Source organism: Neolamprologus brichardi, chromosome 14 (assembly GCF_056152115.1).
Source record: "Neolamprologus brichardi isolate AB-2024 chromosome 14, ASM5615211v1, whole genome shotgun sequence".
NCBI lineage: Eukaryota > Metazoa > Chordata > Actinopteri > Cichliformes > Cichlidae > Neolamprologus > Neolamprologus brichardi.
In genome coordinates, this window is record NC_142117.1 from 11731663 (window position 1) to 11742683 (window position 11021).

The 11021-nt window shown below is 39.5% G+C and overlaps 1 non-coding gene across 1 annotated transcript; it reads right to left on the bottom strand.

Moving 5' to 3' along the window:
• Window positions 1-9960: 9960 nt before the first annotated feature.
• trnak-uuu (transfer RNA lysine (anticodon UUU)) lies at window positions 9961-10033 on the bottom strand. Its single transcript has one exon. It is a non-coding gene; the product is annotated as a tRNA-Lys (tRNA).
• Window positions 10034-11021: the final 988 nt, after the last annotated feature.

The following is an 11021-nucleotide window of genomic DNA, read 5'->3' on the forward strand; positions in this document are numbered from 1 at the left end:
ACAGCCAGAGACCTCCATTGTGCTACTCGTGTGCTTGTTCTAACCAAACTGTTCAGAAACAGACTCAACGGGCATGGCATTGCCAGTAGTGAGACGTATGGTCACAGTACAGCATCAACTAGCATTTGCCCAAGAACACGAGAATTGGCAGATCTACTATTGGCATCATGTTTTCTTCATGAATGAGAGCAAGTTAACACTGATACACATGAGAAGACTGTGGACATTGAACTGATCACTGAAACACTGGCAAACTGTAGACCAACTGCATGGCTAATGAAAGCAGATAAATTCTAACCTAGAACAAATCTGCTGTTTGCCAAAGAGCTTAAAAATCTATAAAGTCACTGACATACTTTCAAGGATACTAAGACAGACTAGACAACAGTTTATACCTATTTAATGCATCCACCCATCCATCCATCTATTAAAAAATTAAATTATTCATAGCTGTGGCAGCAAAAAGAAGGAAACATGTTTTGCTTTGTGGTATTTATTATTTTATCCTAAGGCAGATTAAAGTGATCGTACAACCCTTTCATTTTTTTCAGTATCTCTTGGTATATTTATCTTACTTCCTTCTTCCATACTCAATTACTGTTTCTTAAGTTCTCATTAAATGTGGAGTAAGCTATTTGAAGAAAATCTATATTGGTCATGGACAAATACTCAGAGAAAATATCATCGGAAAAGGCCTTAGCAGACAACTGCGGAACTAGAGGAAAGGTAGAAAGCAAAACTTAACTCTATCAACATTAGAAAAAACTTTTGATCATTTTTATCAGTTTAATGTGACAAGTTACTATAACCAAAGCAGCACTGAGAAGAAACTCAGAAGGTAAGAGAACAAGAGTTTTATTTATTGGTGATACTACACCATCGCTGTCAAGCATATGGCTTAGGGCCCAGAATCGGCCCAACAAACACTCCAACCCAGGCCACTTTGAAAAATGTGAAAAATATGACTCTCCTGTCTGGACAAAGACCTACCAGAACTTTTTTACCCATTCCTCACATAGTTTTGTAGAGCTACAGATTTCCATTCAAGTTGCTCCCCAAACTGCAACAGTCTCTTGCCTCCCGTTTCATGCTTAAGATGTGTCTACTCTACATACACATCATTTTCTCCATCTTATTTTAATAATATTCACCCGTAGCGTTCTGAATAGTCTATTGAATATCAATGCAAAACAATATCAATGACAAAAGACACCACTGTGAGAAAATACTCACGGAAATAAATACTTATGGAAATAACATAATAATAATGGTTATTATGGTTCTACATAATAATGGTTCTACTTTAAATTTGAAGTGGATAATTTTGTTTCGTAAGGGGTAGTTCCTGATACTGTTTAGCAAGCATATTCATGGGAATGAAAAAATACAAAGAAGAATTGGAGTGGGAGATGACATGCCATGAAAACCTAATTATGTAATTTAAAAATCTGAAAATAGTATCCTTTTAGTTGAGTGTAGCTCTAAGTCAGGACTGGAAGCTAAACCCTTGCATTAGATACTGCAATATGTCTTCCAAACTCTGTGACTTAATGAGCAGATTTTAAACAGAATAAATTAGCAAGTTTTCTATTCTCTCTGGAAAAGTCTAGCCCATATCAGTAAGACTAAAGGAAAGCCTATTTAGGACATACCGTACTGGAAAAAAAATTGTAGAACTTTTTAGACAGAGGCTGATTGAAGGAACTGTAAATGTCAAAGATGCTCAAGTTACTCATAAATAATAATAAGTTCATCTCTGTGCTAAAAAGTACATTTCATATAATCTCTGGAAAACAACATGTATTGTTTTATTTATGTATTTTGTAGGGGTGCAACGATACTCGTATCGATATTGAACCGTTCGATACAGTGCTTTCGGTTCGGTACGCATATGTATCGAACAATACAACATTTTTAATTTATTTTATCAACTTTCCTTCTGATGGTGCTGTCTGTGTTGAGCGCTCAGTGGATCTGCGCTCGACAGTGCAGCCTAGGCGGAGTAGTCGAACACAGATTCACTGAGCGCAGGGCAAGCTAGCAAGACAGAAGTTAAGCTTGTTGCAACATGGCAAATTGAACCTCCCCCACCCTCATTCAGATCTGGCGTCTGGAACTATTTTGGTCTTCATGTGACGTATGACCCTGAAGGTAAGCGTGTCATGGACTAAAGTAAAACAGTATGTCAGATGTGCCACGCAATGCTCAATTACATGAGTGGGAACTAGTGTGTTAGCCAGTTAGCTCGTTAATGTGTTGACGCTGTCCAGCCCCACACACGGGGCAATCCGCGGTAGCTCGTTAACGGAGATTTGCCGTGTTGTGGCGTTAACCTCATTTCAGATTAAGGCTGACAGCACTAGTGGGAACACAACGAATATGACTGCACATTTACCCGATAGCATCCTAGTGCAAAGACAAGTGGAAGCAGACAAAAACAACAAGCACGCATACAAACTTTACCCGAGTCATTTAGACAGCGGTTAGCACATGATTCTCCTTATGGGGACCTGATATGTTTAATATGCTGCTGAGAATATAGCCCAGAAGAAGCGTATAGTATAGCTTTTATTTTGGAAAGAGACATTTCTCTGTAATAAACTCTCTTTTCTAAAGATGAGTGATTCCTCAATCAGATACAGGGCTCGCAAAATCGCTAGCCCGACGTCCCGGGGCTAGCGATTTTTCCAGTCGGGCTGCCCTGCTCTGCTCGTCAGCCTATCGTAGGAAGGAAAAATATATGTCAATGCTTTTGCATTCTTTCGGAAATGTAGCTGGGTAATTATGTCATTGGCATCGGTGAGCCACTGTCAATATGTGACATATTGAAATCGCGTTTGAATTTTCGCTTGTTTTTTGCTTTCACTTTGCAATCGCGCGAACTGTGTATAGAGAGCGACAGCACTGATTGTTGAGTGATGATAATTTGCGCACCAATTCCTCTGACATCGTCTTATCAATCGTTAGCTTACTATGCAAACATGACAAGTGAAATCTCCCGCAGCAAGCTTAAACATATGAGAGGTTGATCGCGCAGAGAATCGCTGAGCGTTATGTGAGTGCGTGTGTAAAAGCAGCAGGATATATATTTTAGTTCTGCTGAGCCAAATAAGACAGGTCAGGGTGAAGACGTGACAGCCAAAGAAAAGCTTACCACAAAACGGAAAAGTTATGACAAATCAGACTATAAGGCAAAAAGAAAGTGCAGCTTTATGGTTTCATGGACAAAAGAATTTCTGTGGCTGCAATATGACGAGCTAAATAACCAGGTCTACACATTAGTGGTCCGCAGGTGCGCATTCGCTGTCAAAATAAAAAAGTTGCAACGCGTGTTTGCATACATAAGATTTTCAGGAGGAGGACAGACATTTGTTTAGAACTCTTAAAGATGTCGAAGAAGCTCCTTTAAGCAGTTACTTTGGTGTTCCTCCACCTCCAAAGAAATGTCAGGAGTCCGAACCACAAAAGAAGCGCGTATTCTCGGAAAAGTGGTTGCAGGAGGTGAGCTGGCTTCAAACAAATGATGAACGCACAGAGAGGTGGTGCAGAATGTGCCGTGAAAATTTAATAAATGACAAATTAATAAAAAGGCATGAACATTTTTTTGTGTATCGAAAAAATATCGAACCGTGACACCAAAGTATCGAACCGAACCGAACCGTGAATTTTGTGTATCGTTGCACCCCTAGTATTTTGGTATTGCTTCTCCTTTTCCATCTATGGATTTTTTCACACTGTATTTTTTCTGTATTGAACTTGATCATGGAAATAGAGTTAATGGTCTGACGGAGCTGTTTTTCTAATACTAATGCAAGACTGAGAGACACATCATGAGGTAACTTTTTGACTTTATTTGAATCAACTAAGCTAACATATAATACACATAATATTTTTTGCTCAGCAAAGAATATAAAAAAATCACTTTTCTCCTGGAAGTAACTGCTGTGTACTACAAAGAAAAACTCTCATACAGTTCCTGACCAAAATCCCAAAGCAATGACTTGACAGGAGTTTAGAGCTGAAACCGAGCACTGAGGTGTTTGGTTGATTTGCGTACCTGTTGTCCATTTCAATTACACACAGACATATTAACAAACCATTTCATACTAACAAGCTGACTGAAATGAAACTATTAATTCACTGGTGTTTGAAATCAAGCTCAAAAAAGCCTAAAAATACACATGTATCTCTTGCTATCTGTGAAGTGGGCGTAATAATAGTAACAGTTTTTCATTGGAAAGAAAAGGGTACAAAAAAGAAACCCATTGCTTCTCAGATATGCAATATTCCTAGAAAAGTGAGATATAAATATTTTATAGTAATACTGACTATCAATCACAAACATTAAGGCTTTGTTCTGATATCCAGGCGAACTCACAGTTTGAGCAGCAACTAGCATGAATAAAAATAATGAACAAAAGACCAGCATGTGGCATGGAGAGATCATTTAACTGACAAGGTTGTAGGTTTGTTAAAAACAGATAAGATTTTATTTATGTAAGCAAGTAATGGCATTAATATACAGGGGCATTTTATAAGAACTGTTCTGCATAAGTACACCTAATGCTCCAGATGAGAAATCACTCATGTTGCTGCTCTTCTCACTCATTTCTCAGTACTTTTCTCAAATTTGATAATTGGTGGTGACTTCAATATCCATTTTGGCAATGATAACATCCCTCTTTCCAAAGATTTTACTTGTTGTCTGAAAAATTTTGGCCTTCTACAATACATACAATTTTCTACTCATTCTAAAGGTCATATCTTGGATTTGGTCTACTGTTCTAACGTTACCCCCACTCCACGTAAACACAATTTGTTTCCCCGATCTGCTCATATGTTTATTTCTTTCACTGTAAATACAACAGCCGCCAAAACCTATACTCCTTTTGACATCACATTTAGGAAAATTAGTAATATTAACCCTGCTGATCTTTAATCTGCCATTTATGACCTTCCATTTATTCACAGCTCCTCATCCCCTGGTGAACTTGTTTCTTACTCTAATGTCAACCTCCATAACCTATTAACATATTTGTTCCACTTAAACACCGAACTGTCTCATTTTCCCGTTCAGCACCATGGTTTACTCTTAACCTGCGCCATCTCAAAGCTAAAAGACACCAACTGGAATGTCTGTTCAAGAAACCGGACTTACCATACACAAAGAAATGTATAATGATCATATTTTGTTTTATAAGGACGGCATTGCTTCAGCCAAATCTGCATACTTTTCTGGTTTAATCAGCTCTAGTGAAGGTAACTCCAGGTCTCTCTTTTCATTATTTAGTAAAATTACAAAACCTCTACACTTATTCCCCTCTCATATGGACTCTGTTTTTTGTTTTTTGTATTTTAATTTATTTTAATCTACAGGGTGGGCCATTTATATGGATACACCGTAATAAAATGGGAATGGTTGGTGATATTAAAGTCCTGTTTGTGGCACATTAGTATATGTGAGGGGGCAATCTCCTCAAGATGGGTGGTGACCATGGTGGCCGTTTCGAAGTCGGCCATCTTGAAAGCAATTTTTGTTTTTTCAGTAGGAAGAGGGCCATGTGACACATCAAACTTATTGGTAATGTCACAAGAAAAACAATGGTGTGCTTGGTTTCAACGTAACTTTATTCTTTCATGAGTTATTTACAAGTTTCTGACCACTTATAAAATGTGTTCAATGTGCTGCCCATTGTGTTGGATTGTCAATGCAACCCTCTTCTCCCACTCTTCACACACTGATAGCAACACCGCAGGAGAAATGCCAGCACAGGCATCCAGTATCCGTAGTCTCAGGTACTGCACATCTCGTATCTTCACACCATAGACAATTGCCTTCAGATGACCCCAGAGATAAAAGTCTAAGGGGGTCAGATCGGGAAACCTTGGGGGCCATTCAACTGGCCCACGACGACCAATCCACTTTCTAGGAAACTGTTCATCTAGGAATGCTCGGACCTGGCACCCATAATGTGGTGGTGCACCATCTTGCTGGAAAAACTCAGGGAAAGTGCCAGCTTCAGTGCACAAAGAGGGAAACTGCTACATGACACATCATCATGTAGCAATTTCAAATATCCAGTGGCCTTGAGGTTTCCATTGATGAAGAATGGACCCACTATCGTTGTACCCCATAAACCACACCAAACCATCACTTTTGTTGTCCCAACAGTCTTGGAGGGATCCATCCAATGTGGGTTAGTGTCAGACCAATAGCGGTGGTTTTGTTTGTTAACTTCACCATTCACATAAAAGTTTGCCTCATCACTGAACAAAATCTTCTGCGTGAACTGAGGGTCCTGTTCCAATTTTGGTTTTGCACATTCTACAAATTCTGTGCGCCGATCTGGGTCATCCCCGTTGATATGCTGCAGTAGCTGGAGTTTGTAAGGGTGCCATTTGTGAGTAGCTAATATCCGCCGAAGGGATGTTCGACTAATGCCACTCTCCAGTGACATGCGGCGAGTGCTACGCTGTGGGCTCTTGCTGAATGAAGCTAGGACAGCCACTGATGTATCTTCATTAGTGACAGTTTTCTTGCGTCCACATTTTGGCAAATCCAACACTGAACCAGTTTCACGAAACTTAGCAAGCAGTTCGCTAACTGTAGCATGGGAGATGGGTGGTCTCGTAGGGTGTCTTGCATTGAAATCTGCTGCAATGACCCAGTTACTGCGTTCACTAGATATCAATACAATTTCGATCCGCTCCTCACATGTTAACCTCTTCGACATGTTAATGGCTGTGAACAAAGAGAAACTTGTAAATAACTCATGAAAGAATAAAGTTACGTTGAAACCAAGCACACCATTGTTTTTCTTGTGACATTACCAATAAGTTTGATGTGTCACATGGCCCTCTTCCTATTGAAAAAACAAAAGTTATATCCAAGATGGCCGACTTCGAAATGGCCACCATGGTCACCACCCATCTTGAGGAGTTTGCCCCCTCACATATACTAATGCGCCACAAACAGGACTTTAATATCACCAACCATTCCCATGTTATGATACGGTGTATCCATATAAATGGCCCACCCTGTATTATAATCTACTGTTTTATTGACATCTTCTTCTTTTTTTGTAAGGTGACCTTGGGTTTTTAAAAGGCACCCTCAAATAAAATGTATAATAATTATTATAATAATAATGATGAATATTATCATTATCATTAGTATTATTATTATTATTTACACAGCATCAAATCACAACAACAGTCGCCTCAAGGTGCTTTATATTGTAAGGTAGACCCTACAATAATACATACAGAGAAAAACCCAACAATGACCCCTATGAGCAAGCACTTTGAAAGAAAGATAGGAAGGAAAAACTCCCTTTTAACAGGAAGAAACCACCGGCAGGCTCAGTTCAGACTGAAGGGGCCAGGCTCAGGGAGGGCCAGCCATCTGCCGTGATCGGTTAGGGTGAGAGAAGGCAGAATCAAATGCATGCTGTGGAAGAGAGCCATAGATTAATAACAAGTATGATTCAGTGCAGAGGGGTCTATTAACACTTATTGAGTGAGAAAGGTAACTGGAGAAGAAATACTCCATGCATCATGGGAATCCCCCAGCAACATACACCTTTTGCAGCATAACTAAGGGAGAATCCAGGGTCACCTGATCCACCCTACCTATATGCTTTAGGAAAAAGGAAAGTTTTAAGCCTAATCTTAAAATTAGAGATAGTGTCTGTCTCCCAAATCCAAACTGGAAGCTGATTCCATCGAAGAGGGGCCAGAAAACTGAAGATTCTCCCTTTCATTCTACTTTTAAATACTCTATAAACAACAAGGTGGCAGTGCGAGAGTGAAGTGCTCTGATGGGGTGGTATGGTACAATAAGGTCATTAAGATAAGATGGGGCCTGATTGTTTTAGTGCTTGTATGTGAGGAGCAGGATTTTGAATATAATTCTGGATTCAACAGGGAGCCAATGGAAGAAAGCCAATATAGGAGATTTACTCTTTAAAGTTTCTGATCTTAAACCAAGAGCAGTTTGGTTATAAACTATATTGCAAATAATATAATAATATAATTTTGGTTATAAATTCTAATCAAACTGCTCTTGGTATAAGAAAAAAACTATAACTAAAAGAATACAACTTGAGAGAAGGTCTATGATTATAACTTCTAATCACAGTCTGTTCCATGGCGAGTTATTTGTTCATGATACATAAGACATCCATGTAACTCCAGCCATATGTGGTGAAAATAAATCAGTGAACTACATTATCAAAGCAAGTGCATAATCTATTTATATTAGTTCGTAATGCATGCAGTGTTAATAAAGAGCCTTTATGTAAAATGTCAAATTATTAATGGGTGAAGATAGGGCTGTGCGATATGACCAAAATCTCATATCCCAATATAAGACATCTATTGCCCCAATAACGAAATAAATCACAAAAAGTTTACATTTTCTGAATATTCTGTGAATCTCGGGCAGCTCGACTTGCGTGAAGTGTTTCCAGCTGGGCGTCGTGTACCTGGAGTCGAGTGTTTTAACCAATGCATGAAATGATACATTTTTAGACATAAGTTGTAACAGCCGCTGTTTTCTTTGTGAGTATTTATTACACGGCGTGCTGCGGCAAAAAGCCTGTTCTAACGTTTGAGTCTGAGGTTTATTTTTTAGCACCTGGCGGCTCTTTTTTACTTCTCATCCGTAAACACTGCATACTCTTTCACGTGATTCAGTTTATTTTGAAAAGTCTCAACAGGATATTGAGCTTTATTGTGAAAGGTTTATGTGGAAAATAAACAAGCGGACATGCAATGATTTTACCTTCGTTGTTGCTAACGACAACGCATAAAAACAGGCGCTTGTCCGTCCGTAGTGTGGTTATATTAAATATAAGAGAAAGAGAGAACTTTAAGAAATTAATATAGCCACTACAGTGACCATCAAAACGATGAAAAAATATTGCCGTAAAGTTTATTTTGCGACACCACGAAACAAACGATAGCGTAAAATGAAACGATAGACGTTTTTATATCGTCATCCGATATATATTGTTATATCGAACAGCCCTAGGTGAAGATATAAGCTATTACTGACTTCCACACAAGTTCTGCCTCACACTCTTGCATACCTTTGATATAAACCAGATTCTTGATCTAATCTGATAGTGAACCTCTTCCATCTCAAATCAAAATCAGGATGTCATTTGGTTAATGCCAACTGATGCTCAGTGAGGCCAGGGAGGGACAGGAAGCTGTTCTATCAATATTTTAAAAAATTTACTTTTATGTGCTGGTGAGGATTTGCAGTTAGATATTATTAAATCATTATTTCAGACAAGGTGTTCGCTTAGGTGTTTTATGAAGTGTGATCACCCAACGTAGCAAGCCAGAGGTAAGTCAATCGTATAATGGCTGAGGAGTGGGAGTGTATAGAGGAGAACCTTCTTCAAATCCCACCACATCTTGATGGACGTTTGCAAGCTGCAACATCTGTGTTTCTTTTCTCATTTGATGGGAATGATTCAAGTAGTTGATCCAGCTGGCCAAACTGCACTACAGATGACCCAGCTGCACTACAGCTCACACTGAGATGGTGAATCAATGTGAAATGAACATTTAAGCTTTGGATTTTACTGTGATGAACTCTTAAATGTTGTACCACCTAAAGTAAGATAGACAAGAAGTTAAAGGGTCAAGGCACCCTAGTAACTGATGACATTGGCATGTCTTGGACACTGGGTTTAGGAAAGGAGCTGAGCTGAGAACCAACTGGTGGCGAGTTGGACCAAGGGGCAGGGAAAGATTCTTTGCAGACCTTGTACGCTGGGATTATCTGAAAGAGGCCTTTGTTCCTGAGATCTACAAGTCCCACATTGTCATCTCACCTGCAGTCCATGGACTTTGCTACAAATGACAATGCGGTCACAGAACTATCAAGAACAGCTGAGCTTGTTAGGTAAAGACATGGAACCACCAAAGGATACGGATGCCAGGAAACACCTGGACAGGGACTTGAACCCTGGACCCTCAGATTAAAAGTCTGATGCTCTTCCGTCTGCGCTACCCGGGCTACAAAAGTCAAGCTTTTGTCCTCTGGGGCACATTCTTTGTTTTCTGTAACAATGTGAACTCTTATCCTCTCATTTTGCTGTGTGTACTGTGAGGATTTGCAGTTAGATATTATTAAATCATAATTTCAGACAATAAGATAAAACAAGATAGAAAAGAAGTTAAAGGGTAACGGGTCAAGAAACCCTAGGTGGATTTGCTAATTGATGAGGTTTGCATTCCTTAAATACATAAATAGAATAAATAGAAACATTAAATACAATAAAATCATACTGTGTAGTATTACAATATTGTTGTTACGTGCCAAGAGATGTGGCTTTGCTTTTGTGTTCTATTTATCTTTCAGGTGTCAAGCCTCCACCTATTGGCCAGTTCGAAGTTGATTGGCATGTGTCTATTGGCTGGTCTGGGCCCAGTTGGCCAATCACACGCCGAGGATCACTACAAATGAGCAGCTCCCTGGCCAGCTGGTGGTTGCTGGCTTCTGCTATGACAAACATTTGCGAACAGGCGTCTTTGTATTATGTGTGGTGGGAGGCTGGACAGGTAAGCTGGGGTACCCAATACACTGATTGCAGGCGTTAACTGTTAGACACACTAGGTTATGCGGTTGATGCCACTTTTGTATGTTTTCACTGACCTTTTGTCAAGCAGCTAGGTAGGCCTTTTGTTTTGCATTTTTGTTTTAGTTAGGCCCTCTCTTAGGAGCTCTCGACCTCTTTTTGTTTTATTACTTTCTTTGATTTGGCTCAACCGCCCAGTCCTCCTCCCCCTCCCTTTTTCTTATAGATTCCAATAAATCCTGCCTGATGTCCTGTTGTCCTCCTCCTTCATTGATTGTGGTTGTCCGGTGTTGCTGTCTCCTTCCTGCCTTTGCCACCACCATGGTGGGGGGGACGTAACAATTGTGAACAAGTTGTGTGTTTTGTCATCTCAATTACAAAACTGCATAACAAGAGGAATATTTTAAGCCTCTTTTTTTTTTTTTT